At 38.0% G+C, this 18209-nt stretch overlaps 1 protein-coding gene across 10 annotated transcripts in view; it reads left to right on the forward strand.

The window, feature by feature from the left end:
• The window catches only part of LOC110817296 (uncharacterized), a 40366-nt gene extending 22775 nt beyond the window's left edge, over positions 1–17591 (forward strand). For 8 of the 10 annotated variants that reach the window (XR_002540166.2, XR_015817073.1, XR_015817082.1 and 5 more), the window contains one exon: positions 17336–17591. The gene's annotated coding sequence lies outside the window, so the exon portion shown is untranslated. Of the gene's footprint in view, positions 1–4268; positions 4322–17129; positions 17200–17335 lie in introns of all 10 variants that reach the window. The other 2 variants (XR_015817076.1, XR_015817075.1) reach the window with 2 other exon arrangements.
• Positions 17592–18209: the final 618 nt, after the last annotated feature.

The following is an 18209-nucleotide window of genomic DNA, read 5'->3' on the forward strand; positions in this document are numbered from 1 at the left end:
ATATTTGAGAGATTGTGAGGTAAACATGAGTGAAAGTGATGGGGAGTCTATTTGCTTTCACTAATCTTTTCTTGTAGGAAACTTTCACAATGAGTTTTTGTGAAGAGTTTGCCAAATTTCGGCACGACATTTAAAAAAACTCCAACACCTTTTTGATGAAAGAAAGGACTTAGTGTAAGAAGCATTAAGGGAAGAGAAGATTTGGTCGTGAAATGATGTGATAGGGAACCTTACTAGTCAAGAAGAGATTTATGCTCTTGCAAAGGTCGAACACCTTATCGCGAAAGATACAAAAGAAAGAGAGGAAGCGGACCCCCAAAATGAGCCCTGTTTATTTAATAACTCTTTTGTTTTCCGTGACGATACCACACATAATCTAGGAGGAAGTGTGATTCCAGTCCTGAACTACATCGATGATGAAGTCAATAAACCAGGCAAGTATGACGTGATTTTTATTGTTATCACTTATGTTTTTTCTTATAGTGAAGGTCAAAATTCAAGGGCGAATTTTTTTGAAGAAGAGGGTTTGATGTGATAAAAAATAGCCCAAAATTAGTTCCAAAGATGCAATCCCACATTAAAAAGGAAACCTATAGAAATCCAAACTCCTATGGAATAATTACCTGCGAGTCCACTGTAATACGAGGTCATACCCAGGTAACACAACAAATGTGCGCACACAGGTCCCCCAAGTCTCGTCCCAAACAGGCAAATAGTTCTAATATCCCTTTGTTTCCTAAACATGATCGGCTCAAACAGAAAAGTAAATTTAGGTTTCCTAAATTGGGATGCTTTAAACAGGAAAGTAAATCCCAGTTTTCTAAATGGGGACACCTTAAATAGAAAAGTAAATTCCAGTTTTCTAAACGGGAAACCTCTGAACAGGAAAGTAACTTTATCCCTGACTACTTTCTTAAATTAGATTATTCCAAGGAGTAGGTCAAGTTTGTCAAAAGAAAGCTTGAAACGCAAGTAATGCTTCATGGGCTCGGAGAAGTTACAAAGCAATAAGAATAGCTCATTTACGACCTAATCCAAGGTGACCCAATGATCTCATAGCCAAAGTGGTCCAAGGCCCAAAAAGAGATCCATGGACAACATTTGTCGTGCATGTGCTCCTCTTATTTCAAATGTGCGACCTGCCACGTGTGCTCCTCTTCTTCACCGTTTTTCTTTCTTTCTCTTCTTCTCTCACTAATCTACTATATCTTTCTCTCTCTCTTTAAACCTTTAAAAATAGAAGAAATGTAAGTGTGGAGAGAAAGGGAAAAGGGAGCAATTTATAAAATTTTAAAACCGTTAGACTTGCGACAAGTGGTTAAATTCGGTGAAGATAGAGGAGAAAAAGATACTCGATACGAAAAATGGAGTTGACGCACGGACGACCCGCATATACGCGACGCCGTGCGCGCGGAGGGGACGTGCATGCGTGCCGAGGGGATGTGCGTGCTGGTGTAATTTTTTCCATTGGCAGTTTTTTTCTGTTTCGTCGTTTTCTGATTTTTTATTTAAAAATAAAATAAAATAAAATAATTTAAAATATGTAAAATAGTTTAAAATAGAATAAAATAAAAATTAATAAAAATAAAGTAAATCAAAATCACGAATCATGGGTAATGTTAAACAACATAAATTAATTAAGTTTAAGGCAGTCAAAAATCCGAATAAAAAGAGTTTTCAAATTATTTTAGTATAGTGAGGAGCGGGGTGTTACAGATGCCATCAAGACCGAAAAACTTTTTGGGCTGCTAAGACAATCAGCCCAAGGAAGCATCAACAACAATGAGTTGTGGGTTTTTGGGTTGATCCTAGAAGACAAAGATGACGTGTCCGAGACCGTTCACGGAGGGGAGGTACCCGTAGGCGGGCGACCCGAGTCACCTAACCCGCCACCCCGCCTGCTAGGCCCAACCCACGGCCTAGCAAGCTGCACGACCGAGAAGAACGTGCAACCCATGGCCCATATCTCTGTAGGTGGGCCGACCGAGGCCCACCGGGAAGATTTAAGGGTTGGCCCTCATCATGAGGCCCGATCTAGTGGATCTGCACATGAGGGAGAGGAAACTAGGCCAAATGCTCGACCCAGCAAGTTGGCCCAACAGCAGCCACAGGCCCAATCGAGGAGAAACCAAGGTAGGCCGTGGAGCCGTGAGGCCCAAAGACTGTGCGCGCGTGGGCCTGACCTAATGTTGCGCATGTACGTGTGTGATTTGTGTGGGAGAGGGAAAGAAGTGGCAAGCTTTTGGAGTTCTTTTTCACCACATGCTCCATGTGATTTTTCATCCCAGATCCACAAAATTCACATGGTAATTCTCACCTTATTATTTAATTATTATTATTTAAATTAAGCTTATCCAATGATTAATTATATAATATTTTAATCTTAGAATTATCTTAAGCTATGATTTTATTATATTTTTTAATCCTATTATTTATTCTATTATTTTAATTTAATTTTTTCATGTATTTTACATAAAAATCACATGGGATAAGTATTAGGGTATTTTAATAATATTTTATTATATAAGTCCATCCCATACGATTAATTAATTAATTTTTTTTAGGATAGAATAATTATTTTATTATGTAATTATCATAAATTTTTTATTTAGGGTATTATTTTATTAATTTATTTTAAGAGTTTGTACTCATGTAGATTGTCCGGGAAAGACTATTAATAAGCTTTTACCCATAGGTTGTAAACCACCAATTTCAATCAAATTATCGGTAAGTTCGTGATATTTTTTCATTTCTTATTAACTTCTTAGCATTTTTTCTAAATTAACTTCTTAAAGTTTTTCAAAAAATAAGAGTTTTCAGAAATCTTGTTGAGTGAAGGAGTGGGGATTAAATTATCGGTAAGTTCGTGATATTTTTTTATTTCTTATTTTATTTTTTCTAATATTTGTTTTTACATTTCTTTTAGGAGTATAGATTCAATTAGAGAGAGATGTTTATCTAGGTGGTTAAAGTTTTGTTATTGTTTTTGTTGAGTGGGTTATAGGAGTTAATTCGATCATCCCCATACGCTCCCGCATCACCAGTAGCCCAGGAGGGCAGTCCACCCAAGCGGAGACGCGCATTGGGTAGGTTGTAGGCCCAGGCCCTCTCGCGTGCGGAATATCCAACCCACATGTCCAGTCTTGTAACAACAATGGCTCCTGGCCAAATCTAAACAAGCAGGCAGAGGGCTTTGCGCCCGTGAGGGCAATAGCAAACCTAGCTGACGAAGCCAGTAGCCCAAAGGAGGAAGCCGATCCAACAGGCTCGCAAACGGGATAGAGCAAACGCCCTGATCTGTGAAGCGTGCATGGCCATTCATGCGTCAAACTCGTGCAAACGGTGCAGTGCTTGTGGGTTCCCAACCCGCATGATGGCCCACTCGAACTCATGAGAATTCTGCTTGTGCGAGTAGGGCGTGCAGAAGCTCTTCCCACACGCCTCAAACATACGTCGGATGAAGTCTTCTTCAACATGTGATTTTAGTGGGGTTTATCTTCAAGAATTCTACGGCAATTCAACCTTAAAAAAATTAGCACATGAAAAAGAAGAAAATTATATATCCAGCTATTTCGGTATTATTTAATTATAATATTTTATCCATATGATGAAATTTTTAGTAATTTTTAGCATAAAAATTAGATTGAGTAATTATTTATTATGTATTTTATCATACACTAGGATAACATTTTATTTTTCAATTATTTTATTGATTTCTTAAGCGTTTGTAATTGTTTAAAATTATCACAAAAAAAAGCCTTTATAAAGGCCTTTGCCCATAGATTATAAACAGACATTTTGAGAAGATTAAAATTGAAGCTTCTGCTTTATTCAAGAATTAGCTTTGGTAATTTCTTTAGCATTTTCAAGTTCTTCGTAAGTTATGGAAATTTTAGAAGCCTTGTTGAGCCAAGGAGCAGAAATCGACTTATCGGGTAAGTTTGTGACATTTTTCTTTTTCTGTTTTTAATTTCCTAGATCTTATTTTTGCATACCTTTAGGTGTTGTAGATTCAAGTAAAGAGAAGGGTAATTTTAGGCGATTAAGTTTTTATATTGTATGTATTGGTGAATGTTATAGGAGTTGATTTGTTCCTCCCCATATCCTCCTGCGTCAGTAATCCTACTCCGAGTCGAATTCGTAGAATTAAGCCTATAAAAAAAGACTGCAATCCTTATGTTGCAATCACAACTTGAGTTTAATAAAATTTTAAAGGTTTTGTTTTGTTTCTAATTAGTTTTTACTAATTTTTGAGAGTGTTCTTCAAGGTAGGGAGCTTCAGAAGACTTGTTGAGTTAAGGAATTGGGAGCAACTTATTGAGTAAGTCGTGGTGTCTTTTCTTATTCTTTTTATTTCTCAATTATCTTGAATTTGTATTCATATTGTTGGGTATAGTTCAAGTAGGGAAGGTAAATTAAGTGGTTAAGTTTTTTGCTGTCATGTTGAGTGAGGTTCCGGGGGTCAAAATGATCCATCTCCATTCCCTGGCTTTGGTGGGAGAAACGGAATCCGTACATGTAGCAACCTTGATGTGATAATAAGTGAAGGAAAACTTAAAGACAAGTTAGAAATCTGCTCGACAATAAAATGGAAGGAACGACTACGCAGTAGTGTACTTCCCAAGTACATCAGGAAGTTTTTATGAACAAGAAGTGACAACGAAGAGTCTATCTAGAGCCAAGCCCCAAAGAAAGTAAAACAAGACCTTTGAAGGATTTATGCCAATAAAAGTTAAGAGCTAAGAAATGGAGAAACTAAAGGAGGATTGAAACCCGAAAGGTAATAGGCCTCATAGCAAAAGAAAAACTTGGACCCAAAATTCTGACCTAGGAAAGGGCTCAACAGGTCATTTGGGCTTAGGTGCCTATTGGGTCCACACATGTGGACTTCCACATGTGCTAGTAAGGGAACCCGCACATGCAGAAAGATCACCCTCGCATGCAGACACGTGAAGCACGCACAGGAGGAGCACACCAGCACATGCGTGTATCACATAGATGCGCACAAGCGAGGGCACATATGCAGGTCGGGAAGCCACGCACCCCAAGCGCGTGCATGTGCGGCCATGGCTAGCAAGCCATCTGTTGGGTCGCACATGCGCGGGAGGCCCTTGCTGCATGCTCACTGACACCACGCACGCGTAAGAAGCTTTCGTGTGCGCACCGCGCATGCCAGCAGCAGGCGTACACGCCTGGCATGCCTGGGCAGCCTACCTGCATGTTTATGAGTCCTATTTGGACTCCTCAATTTGTTTCCTTTTTCCAACCTGCTTCCTACTTCAATTACCACTCAAATTCTAAGAGATTTCAAACATGAAAGAGGCTGAAGGGCTACAAATAAGAGAATTATACTCTAAATAAATAATTAATATTTTAATTAATTATCCTTAATTTTATTTAAGTTTTAACTTAGGATTCTTTTATTTAATTAATTTTAAACAAGAGTTCTAATATAATAATGATTTAAGATTTCTATAAGACTTAGGTAATCCTATTTCCATTCGGATTGAAAAATAAAGGCCTATATAAAGGCCTTAGATCCTTAGGTTATAATCACAATTCAAGTATTCAGTAAAATTAAAGCTTTGACATTTCTTTGAAATTACCTTACTAATTTGTGAGAGTTCTTCAAGTTCTTCAAACTAGGGAGCTTTCAAAGTCTTGTTGAGTTGGGGAATCAAGAATCGCCTAAGCAGGCAAGCCGTGATGTCCCTTCTTTTCTTTTTTATTTTCCTGATTATCTTATTTTTGCATTACCTATTGGTGGTTATAAAATCAAGTAGGGAGGGTGAATTAGGCGATAAGCTTTTTAATTTTATGTGGTGTAAGGTTTCGAGAGTATTACAATCCTTCTAAGTCCCTCCCATATCAAACCTTCTACCCATGAGGAAGAGTCCTAATGCTAGAGGGATTTGCAGGATTGTTTTGACTCTCTTAAACCTCACATAATCATGCATTCAAAAACTTAATTTCTAATTAACCCGCTATACTTGAACCATACTCAACGAATTGAAAGCAAACCAAGGTAACTCGAAATAAAAATAGGAAAGAAAAAGATACCATGGTTTACCCGATAAGTCGATTCAACTTCCAAGCTCAACAAGTGAGTTGAAGCAACCAACTTGGTTGAACACTCACTTAAGCAAAAGCTTAAAGCAAGAGTTGAAAAAAATATGCAACTAAGTAATTTTGAAATTTATTAATCTATGATTTCTTAAAGTTGAGATTTACAACCAAATAATGAGGCTTTTATATAGGCTTCACTTGACTAATAACACTAGAAGTAATATTACATATTCTGTTATTAGAAGTAATATTACATATTCTTACTTAAACTCTTAGACTTATTTTAATTAAAAAACAATAATTAAATATTAAAAGAATTTATTCTAATCTGGAACTTGAATAAAATAATTAAAATAAATGTTTGGATAAGGCTCGTCTCTCTATTGGCTGAATTGTATCCTTACTTTGACTTTTATCTCCTTAATGCAATCGAACTTGATCTATTTGATAACTCCTCCTTGACATTGAACTCTAATTAACAAAACATGAAACCCATGTTGAAATTAAGAAGACTCTTAGGGTAGAGTCTTGGTGCGAGTGGCTTCTTCCTTTGTGCTTTAGTCTTTCTCGTTGGTCCTAGTTGCCTTAGGACTCATATTCACTTGATCATTTTCCACTTTATTCTTCTCCAGATTGCTTGCCATGAGTTCAATGTCCAAAGGACTCATATTATGACTTTGATAAAGAGAGGGAGTTGGTGAGAAAGGTTCCTCACGCATGGAAGGTTTTCGCGTGTGTAGGTTCCCTCTCTTGCACATGTGCTTGGCCACATATATGAGCAAGGGTGCCCACATGCATGATACCTCTTGGTTGCGGGCTTATTTGGTCGAGAGGCCTTAAGCTTCCCTCCTTTTGGGCTAAAAGTTGGTCTTCCTCCTTGGCCTGCAAACCCTCAAGCCCATAGGTTCTTCGATGATCCTCAATGCCATTCTTGTGATTTATTTTGGGCTTTTCTTAGGGAGAATCCCCTTTAGGAAAGTGTTTAGGGGTGAGGTTACTTTTCTTTTTATGATGATCCAAATTAGGAAACTAAGGATATCCAAATTTACATGCCTTTTTGGATTTGGGACTACAAGATTCTAAAGAGAGGGAGGATTTTCTTTTCCAGTAGGATTATAATCCTTGTGGGCGTAGGACTCCCCTTCCGCGTACCTTGCAACTGCGCACATGGGGGACATGTACAAACTATCTTGTCCTTTTACTGTCGTGCGTGTGGCATGCCTTCCTTGAGCAACGAATGCACGCGCGACATGTTACCCTGTGTGGATGTATGCCGGCAGGTTGTGTTCCCGCGGGGGTCTAAAGTTTCACATGACTCTTTTAAATTGGCTTACCATGATCATATCAAGTCCTCATGACCTTCTTCTCCTTTTTTGGATTAGGTTTAAAGAGTCCAAAATTTGTATTTCAGTAGCTTGAAGAAGGTAAGGGAGAAGAATCCAAAAGTTTGAGGAAGAATTACTCTGATGCGTGAAGGAGTATACGGAAAGGTGCAAGCCCGCAACTTAAGGATTCCACCCCACAAAGACTCCTACCCAAAGGGAGTTTCCTCTTGATTTTTTCACGTTTCAAGTTTTTCCTTCTTTTATTTTAGGTGGGGTTCATCGCCAAAGAGTTCTACTTAATTAAAAGTTTAAATGAAAACAAAGACAAAGGAAAATTCTTCTAATCGAAAAGTCCACTTCAAGTGTTCTTCCTCAAACATCAAACTCTACAATTAATTAATTAAATACAACAAAGAAGATCAAGCTGAAATAAAGTGAAGCACTTCAAGTCAATTAGGATGCAAGGATCGACCATGAGAGGGGAAGATTATCCTATCTAGAGTTAAGTACTTTTAATTATTATTTTAATGAATTTGGATTAAGATAGACTTTTATTTAGATAGAATTTTAGTTTTTCAATTCGAGTTAAAATAGTTATGTGAAAAGTCTATATAAAACCCTCACCCATAGGTTGTAAAAAATAACTTTTAGAGATCATTTTCTCTTAGCTTTTGTTAATTGAATTATGAGTGTCCATTTAAGAGAGTTTCTTCAATTGTCTTGTTGATTCAAGAAATTGAATTGACTTAAGAGGTAAGTTATTTATTTAAGAAATCACCTTCATAGACTTTAGCTGTGTAATTTAAATACTGTTTTTCTTACTGAGTTATATGGAACTCACCCCAATTCATGCTCCTCTCCAGATAATGAAAGTGATGATTTATTTGCTGAGTTACCCCTTGAAGCTTGTTTGGGTCCCTTCATGGATCCTTAAAATGATTATGAGTGCAATATTTTATTTGCACTTTGATGGAGCCTTTTGTAATAATTAAAATGACTCTCATAACATTTATGTGTTCATATTTTCGTGGCCAATGTCTTGACCTCAGTTCTAAACATTAAATCTTTGTTTTGTTGTAAGGGATTCTATTTTCGCTGCATCATTTGCACTCGTATCTGTTTCTGTTATCAGACTCTCTTTTACCCCACCAGGTATTTGAAATAATATTACAATTGGTATTAGAGTATGATTCTCAGAAAATTTCTTACACTGAGGTCTATTGTTTAGACTTAGAGAGATCTTAGGGAGTTCTTAGAAATAGAAATAACCTTCTCTTTAGTCATCAAAGTTGTTGTCTCCCTTTTGTAGGATTAATGACTCGAGGGAAACCTTCCGTAGAATGACCTGAGGCCCAAGATGCTTGCCCTTGAGTTGAGTTTACAGAGTTATTCTGAGCCATTCAGGGTCTTACCGCTACTATAGGTCATAACCAATACCAGCCATCCCCTGTTAATGACTTTTGTCCCGTAAACCAAATATTTCCCAAAATATTTATGTGTTTAAGAGACTAAAACTCTCCTCACTTAAATGGCGGACCCGATCCCTTGGCTACAAAAGTCTGGATTCTACAAATAGAAAAGCTTTTCTATGTTTTGGATGTTACTGAGGAGTAGAAAGTCCCACTAACAGCTTTTATATTCACTAGTGAAGCCGAGCATTGGTGGCGGTTTAAGAAGGATATTTTGCCAACACCAACTACCTGAGATATCTTCATGGATGCTTTTCTCGAGAACTTCTTCCAAGTTTATGTACGGGCGAAAAATGAGGAGGAATTCTGAGACAAGGAAACATGACCGTTAGCCAGTATGCCACTCAGTTTGTTCAGTTGTCCCAGCTTGCTCTTATGATGGTAGCCATTGAGACAAAAGGGCCGAAAGTTTTTGAAGGATCTTAAGGCATACATCTTTGACCACATAGCTATATTGAAGCCCAACTGATGCTGAAGTTTTTGAGCACGCCCAATTGGTCAAGGAACTTGTTGCAGCCTGATGTTAGCATATCATCCACATTCGTGTTCAACAGCAGCAGCAAAAGAGGAAGATGATTGACCCTGACCCCGATTGTGTGGATAAGAGACACCGTGTAGTACCTGTTACTGCTTTGCTCCCACTTCGTAGAAACCCCTTTCAGCCTGCTTAGTTGTGTCGAAATTACGGATGAAATCATGGTGACCGACCCTACCGTTGTTTGGACAACTCTTACTATAAGTACGGGAGCACACAACACTTTGTGAGGGATTGCCCCCAGAAGCCCTGAGACATTGTGAGCCCAATTGCACAAGGAAAAGTCTTTCATCTCGAAGAGCTTAATGCCATAACTACACTGACTATCATTCATGGTGCGTTTTCTATTTATAACTCTACCACCTGTGCCTTGAAAGATAGTGGGGCTATATATTCTTTTGTGTCATGTAGATTTTCTTGAAATTTAGGAATCAAAGTAGAACCTTTAGGGCAAGTTTAAGTGGTAGAAATACTGTCTAAAAAATATTTAGAAGCCCATGTTTATAAAAATTATAAAGTGAATGCTTTAGGCAAAAAGTTAACTATAGATCTAATACTTCTAGACTTTTTTGAATTTGATATTATACTAGCAGGAGATTGTTTAGAAAACTATTGAACTATCATCGATTGTGATAACAAAATTGTAACCGCTTGCTTAAAAGAAAGCAATCTTAAAACTAAAATGGTGTTTTGTTTTGTTAATGAATGTTTTGAACGTATTTACAAAATTTCATATAAATAGTAATTATATGAGAAAGGCTATTTCGAAACTTTTGCTTGTCTTTTTCTAACCTTTATGATGCATAGGTGAATGAATCATGAGCCATTAGTTCAAATAATCTTCATTGTCTGTAACTTTCTAGATGCTTTTCTGGTAGAGCTACTATACTAGATGGGTCCAACAGAGCTCTTAGAGTTAGGACATCAGATTGCAACATTGAGAGCGAAGAAATTATTCAGACCAAGACATTCTCCTTGAGGTGCTCCAGTATTGTTTGCGAAAAAGAAGGATGGGACCTTCAAGCTATGTGTCGACTATTCTAAGTTAAATCAAGTGACCATAAAGAGCAAGTATCCTCTGCCCTGTATTGACAACCTGTTTGACCAGTTGTAGGAAGGATCTATTTTTTCTAAGATTGATCTTAGATTGGGCTACCACTGATATTCCTAAAATGGCATTTTGCTATAGATACGACAAATTTGAATTTAGTGTGATTCTTTTTAGATTGACCAATGCCCTGTTGCTTTTATGGATCTTATGAACAAAGTTTTCAATGCTGCTTTGGATTAATACATAATCGTTTTCATAAATGATATCCTAATATATTCTAAAAGCTTTCATGAGCATGCAGTTCACTTTGTTCAAGTGTTGGAGACCCTTTGTTAGCATTGACTCTATGCCAAGTTAAGTAAATGCTCCTTTTGGCTGGACCAAATTTCTTTCCTTGGTCATACGGTTTCTGGTGAGAGAATCTCTGTTGACCAAGGTCGAGGCTGTCATTAATTGGAGACAACTGACCAATACCACAAAAGCTTGCAGCTTTTTGGGACTAGAGGGTATTATTAGTGTTTCATCGATGACTTTTTTTGTATTGCTGCTCCCTTAACCTGCCTCATAAGAAAGAGATTTTCCTTCAATTAGGATTCCGAATGTGAAGAAAATTTTGTCGAACTTATGCATTGACTCACCATGATCCGATGATGATCCTCCTTGATAATATCAGACAATTTCAAGTTTATTGTGATGCCTCTTATGTTGGTCTGGGATGTGTACTCATACAATATGGTCGGGTAGTGGCATATGGTGTTAAGCAACTGAAACCACATGACCGTAACTACTCCATACACGACTTCAAGCTTAAAGGTAAAGACGTCCATCACTTTAGAATAACTGATGATGGATTGTACAAATTTTAAGATCGAATTTGGGTATCTAGTGACCCCGATCTTAGATCAGATGTTCTAAAGGAGGCCTATGCATTTAAGTTGTCTATCCATCCTGGAAGTACCAAAATGTGTAAAGATTTGAGATGCCACCTCTGGTGGCCTAGCATGAATAAGGATATTATTGAATATGTCTCTCGGTGTTTCACTTGTCAAAGGATCAAGGCATGTGGTCTTTTGCCTTGGTCTCCCCATCTCTGAGTGGAAATGAGAGCACGTGACCATAGACTTCATCACTGGCTTCCAAAGGACGAGTTTGAATTGCAACGCTATTTGGGTCATTATGGATAGACTTACCAAGTCTGCCTATTTTATTGCAATCAAGACCATAGACTTAACTGGTAGGTTAGCCCGATTGTTGACGCGGGAGAGTATGGAGAGGATTGAATCTACTCCTAAAACTCACTTAATGTATATAATACCGAAACAATAACCACTTAGAATTAAACATCTTCTCTAATTGAATCTACAATCATAAAGGAAAGTAAAAACAAAGACTAGAGAAATAAAATAAGAAAAGAAAAAATTACAACAGACTTACCGATAAGTTGATCTCTGCTCTTTAGCTCAACAAGACTTCTGCTTCCCGAAGAACTTGAAGAAGTTAATTTTAACAAAAATACTAAAAGAAGAAAAGCCGAAACTCTCAAGAATTCTCTTAAATTTATTCTCAAAGGTGTGTTTCACATCATAGAGGTAAATGTTTATTTATAGTATTTTTCGGGCAATCTAGATGAGTATAAAAATTTTAAGATAATTAATAAAATAATACTCTAAATAAAATTCTCTCTTAATCTAGAATAATTACAAAATAAAATGATTATTCTATCCCAAATAAATTAATTAAATAATTCTATGGAATAAAGTTATAATTAATTTAAAATCATATTTATCCCATGTGAAATTCATTATAAAAATATGTAAAAATTAATTTTAACACATGAGTATTTAGAAGTGGGTTTCAAACCTTTCTAAAAGGTTTTAAGATAAAATAAATAATTTAAATAATTTTAAAAGGAAAAAAAGGGGCCGGCTGGTCCACGTAGGCTAGTGGCTTGGGTCGTTTTGCTAAAACATTCGCGAGCCCGTTCCCGCAGGATCTGTGCGTTCGGCCCTTAGGTCTACGCGTGCGTGGTTGCCTCCAAGTGCTCGTGCACGCAGTCCATTCATGTTCAGGGGCCGTGTGGGCTGGGCCGTATGTTCGGCGCACGTGTGGGTCTCCTTGCTTGTATGTGGGCTTCCAGATCTCTTATTCGAGAAGGTTGCTTGTCTCCAATTTTCCTGCGGAGTATAAGGTCGCCTTGACTGCCTTACCACGGGCTGGGGAACACCGGTGGATGTGCAGGCGAAGTATCCTGTAACCCACGGGTACCTAAACCCATACTACATTTGGGCTTTTATCTTGGGTCAGAATTTTTGGGCTGAGTTGTTCCATAGCAGTAAGGCTTGTTACCCTTCGAGTTTGTGGGACTTTTTGGTGTCATTCTTCATAAGCAGGGAATTGTGTCTGATGGATTCGGCTTCGCTGTTTGATACTTTGTCGGAAACAGAGTAAATTGGAGTATCATTACCTCGCAATTGCTTTCTCTCATTTCTAGAAGCTCATCGGTACTTGCTCGCTTCTTGCACTCCTCTAGTTTAGGTGTATTGTTAGTGGGTATCGTGTCATCGCCCCTTTCTTCGAGAGGATTCGTCCTCGAATTTGCAGAGACTATAAGTTTTTCATCTAAGGTCAATGAGGGCAAAGGATTTATCAAACATCTGGCCGGGTGTTCGGGCCGTTCTTGAATGAAAAAGCAACTTTGGTCTAGATTTAGATTATGGTTCTGCTTCGCCAGTCTCTTAGCGAACTCTTTATATGACTTTTTAATTTTCAGATGATCTTTATAAGCGTCCTTTCTTGGCAAAGGGTTAAAACATGGGTGCAATTGCCCATTTGGATTATTTTGATTTTTTTTACTGGCATGACTAACATCACGGTCATATTGCCATGGCTTCCCTAGTAACATGTGTTCTTCTTGTATGGGAACTACATCGCACAATATTTCATCTATGTAGTCACCAATGGAGAATGGGACAAATACTTGCTGGGTGATCCACTTACTATCATCCAACTAATGCATTTTGTAGGGAGTAGGGTGTTGTCTACACATCAACCCTGCCCGATCCACGAGCAAGGTGCTGGCAACGTTAGCACAATTGCCTCCATCAACTATCACACTACAAACTTTTCCATTGACTGACACTTGGAATGAAAAATAGTTTCTTGCTGACTGTTGCCTTCAGGCTTAACCTGTATGTTTAATGTTTGTTTAGCCATAAATACATCTTCCTGTACTGGTCGAACTATATTCTCTGCGTCCACTAGTGATAGATCTTCTTGCTCATCACTGCTTTCATGGTCACTGACAATATCTCCATCATCTCGGAGAATCATGGCACGCTGATTAGGACATTGGGATGCAATATGCCCCACTCCTAAGCACTTGAAATATTTAATGTGCTCTGGTGGGTGGCTGGTGCCTTAGGATTAGCTATTGGATTGCCAGTGGGTGGTTTTTCCTTACTGTCGTCCACTTTCTTACTTTCATCCCTTCGAGTCCATCTTTGGTTTCCATGGGGAGTATTATTAACATACCCCAGATTAGTCCATCTACTCTTTAATTGACTTTCAATCTTGGTGGCCTTATGCACCATCTCGCCCAAGTCGACATAGTTTTGGAGTTCAAAGATGTTGGTGATATCCTTGTTTAGACCTCCAAAAATTGAGCCATGATGGCTTATGGAGATTCGTCAACTCGGGCCCTAATAATAGATCTCCATTTTCTTATAATACTCTTCCACTGACTTAGAACCCTGGGTCAAGCGTTGCAATATCAGGTTCATGTCCCTGTCGAAATGAGCTGGCACAAACTGCTTCCTCATGATGGATCTCAATTCTCGCCATGTGGTCATAGGCAAGTCTTCATCTCTTTCCCGGAGAAGAGCTAATTGATCGCACTATACTGAAGCATAGTCGGTAAACTCAAGGGTGGCCAACTTGAGCTTTTTCTCTTCACTATAGTTGCGGTAACTGAAAATGTGATTGGCCTTCTGTTCCCACTCGAGGTAGGCTTTTTCTCTCGCGTTTCTGAAAGCTCATCCGTACTTGTTTGATTTAGGTATGTTATCAGCGGGTATCACGTCAGTTGTATGTTGAGGAGATTGTCCGATTCCATGGTGTTCCTGCTTCCGTGGTTTCAGACAGGGATCCTCGTTTCCAAGAATCTCTTGGCTCCAGCTTGTACTTTAGCACTACTTATCATCCGTAGATGGATGGGCAGTCAAAACGGACCTTTCAGACGCTAGAGAATATATTGCGCGCTTGTGTATTGGACTTTGGTGGCAATTGGGACCAACACCTTCCCCATTGTGAATTTACTTATAACAACAAGTACTACTCTAGTATCAGTATGATTCTATTTGAGGCTCTCTGTGATAGGTCTATCCAATCTCTAGTATGTTGGAATGAAGTTGGGAATAAGTGTCTCCCTATAATGGATTATGTCCAGAAAATTGTTGACAAGATTGTCGTCATTCGAAAGTACCTCATCACTGAACCGAATGAGACCTTTGGAGTTTGTTATTGGTGACCATATTTTCCTTAAGGTCTTTTCATACAAGGGAAGGATGTGGTTTGGAAAGAAAGGTAAGTTGAGTCCTCACTTTGTTGGACCTTTTAAGATCTTGGAACGTGTAGGTCCCTTGGCGTACTACCTTGCGTTGCCCCCAAAATATGCCGCCTTAGGTAAAGTTTTTCATGTCTCCATGCTCAAGAAGTATCATCATGATCCCTTTCACATCATCCTGCATTCGAAAACTCTTGTCCGTTCGAACATGGCCTATGTAGAGTACCCTCCCGATTATCAATCGAACGAAGAAAGTTCTATACAACAAGAGGATTCCTATGGTCAAGGTGCTGTGGCAGTATCACACTATGAAGGAGGCCACGTGGGAAATAGAAAAAGAAATGCAGGACAAGTTTCTCGAGATATTTTAAAAACTTTTCAATTTAGAGAACTAAATTTTTAAAAAATGGAGAGAATATAACATCCCGAAATCTTTGCGCTTAAACATGGTGTTAACATTCTATTATTTTGGGCCTCATGGCCATTTAATTTATGTATGTATTTAGATTTATTGGTATTTTTTCTTACATTGATTTTTATTATTTTGAAGTATCCTTATTTTATTTACTTTATTTTTCAATTTTTTTTGTTTAAAAATAGTTTCAGGAAAAAAAAATGGAAGGCGAGAAATTTGAAAAAAATTGAAAAACGGGAAACAGGGAAAAAATTCTTGTAAACTCGCAGGAAAACGGCTCGCGAGCCTATGTGGGCATATGCGAGGGCATCGTGAGTGATTGCATGCATGCAGCCTGCGCACGGTCACATCGCGCAGGGCTTGTGTGTATCAATGTCTGTGTGTGGCACTATGCGCGCATGCCAGGGCACCATGCCCTGCGCGTGGCACTGTGGGCACACGCTCGATATTGTGCACATTAACATGCCTCCCATGCCCGATAGCACGCCGTGCGCACATATCCCGCGCGCTGACAGTGCGAAGAGGCACCCTATTGTGCGGACATGTCCCATCTGTTGGCAGCTGGCCTCACTTAGCTGCTACGTGTCCTTAAAAATTGTTGCCATATGGCAAGTATCGGGAACACCTTTTAAGCCTATTTAATGAGCCCGTCTTCCTCATTTCTCGCACTCTCATTTCTTCGCCTTTCTTCCACTTTTAAGAAAAATTAGAGAAAGAAAGAGAAGCTTAGAGAGAGAAACTGAAGGCTAGAGAGATAAAAAAATAAGAAAGAAGAAAAAGAAGTAGAAGTTCTCAAACTTCATTTAGGGATCACTAGAAGCCGTTTTCTTCTCCTAATAGACAAATCAAACTAAGGTTAAGGTGATGGATTCTTTTGGTATTTTCTCTTATATTTCTAAATGAGTTTTCTAGATAAGCTTTATTGAAGAATTGAATCGTCTTGATACATGAACTTTTATTATGATTGATTGTTTGTTTATTTAAATATGAAAATGTGGAATGTTATGCATGATGGATATGAAACATGATGATCTCAAGTACATGCAGATATGGTCCTTTGCCTTATCTTTGGTAATGGTGAAGAGGATCATTCTAAAGGGCCTTGGCTCAAGAGAATGACCCGATGGTCAAGTTCAGGTAAAATGGGTTTAGGGCCGGATCTGTTATTAGATCTCCACTGGGTTCCAAATGTGTGAATGTGATGAATGAAAAGAAAATAAGAAAGAAAAATAATGAAAAATCTGTTTAACTATTATCTCTTAGGAGTTTCTATTTTTTCCTACTCTATATATGAAAATGTTGGTAAATTACTCATTGTGAATGAGGTTGGTGTTCCCTCTTATGAGAGTGGATTCAGGATGTGATATGTAGGGTCACAGTGACATAGTACGGCCGTGGTCATTAGATTATACCCAAAATAGAAATAGAACTTATCGGCATTAACAGTGGTAGTCGGGTATCTCCATTGCCCTCAGTAGATATATGTTGGAACGACTTCATGCGAAGGTCCATAGAAGACGTAAATATAACATTGACTAGGATATTTGTTGATACTCTATGCTAATTTTGTATGATGGTTCTTTTATTTTATCATAATCTTATTGTCTTTTTAGTTGGTTAAACTAATTTCAATTTTAATGCTTGATTATGACTTGACTATCTTTCTTCTCCGCCTTTACTATTTAATATGTTAATTATGTTCAATAGTTTTCTTAAAGAAAGATAAAGGTCTTTGTTACACATTTGAAATAAGTTCATCCTGCGACAAACTTCTGAGGTAAGCTATTTTTTTGTTGAGAAATGACATTTTAATTCGAAAGTTAATCACCTTTATAAACCTTAATTGTGTAGTTTAAATATTGTTTTTCATACTGAGTTATATGAAACTCACCCCAATCCATGCCCCCCTCCAGATAATGGAAGTGACGATTCGCTCCCTGACTAACCCTTGAAGCTTGTTTGGATCCCTTCATGGACCCTTAGGATGGTACGAGTGCAATATTTTCTCCGCACACTGATGTAGCCTTTTGTAATGATTAAAGTGACTTTTGTAACATTTGTATATTCATATTTTGATAGCCAATGTCTTGGTCTCAGTTATAAACATCAAAGCTTTGTTTTGTTGTTAGGGATTCTATTTTCGCAATATATTTATATCATTTGCACTCGTATCTGTTTATGTTATAGGGGTCCCTTTTACCCCAGCAAATATTTGAGATATTATACTGCACATGCAGAAACCTTCTACTTGTGAGGAAAAGTCCTCACGCCATTCTCATTCTCTTTTGGATCAAGTTCAAAGAGTCCTAAATTTGTAATTTAATGGCTTGAAAAAGATAAGGGAGAAGAGTCCAAAAGTTAGCGGAAAAAGGACTCTCATGCGTGAAGGAGTCCATAGGAAGGTGTAAGCCTGCAGCTTGAGGATTCCAGCACATAAAGAGTCCTACCCGAAGGGAGTTTCCTTTTGATTTTGTCACATTTTTCATGGTTTTCCTTCTTTTATTTTAGGTGGTGTTCATCGCCAATAGAGTTCTACTTAATTAAAAGTTCAAAGAAAAACAAAGATAAGGATCAACCTTGCTAAAAAGGTTTTGCCAAGGGAAAATCCTTCTAATCGAAAAGTCTATTTCAAGTGATCTTCCTCAAACATCAAACTCTACAATTAATTAATTAAATGTAAGGAAGATCAAGCTAAAATAAAGTGAAGCACTTCAAGTTAATTAGGATGCAAGGATTGACCACGAGAGGAGAAGATTATCCTAGTTAGACTTAAGTACTTTTAATTAT

The sequence above is a fragment of the Carica papaya genome, chromosome 2 (assembly GCF_054855325.1).
Source record: "Carica papaya isolate Zhongbai chromosome 2, ASM5485532v1, whole genome shotgun sequence".
NCBI classification, from domain to species: domain Eukaryota; kingdom Viridiplantae; phylum Streptophyta; class Magnoliopsida; order Brassicales; family Caricaceae; genus Carica; species Carica papaya.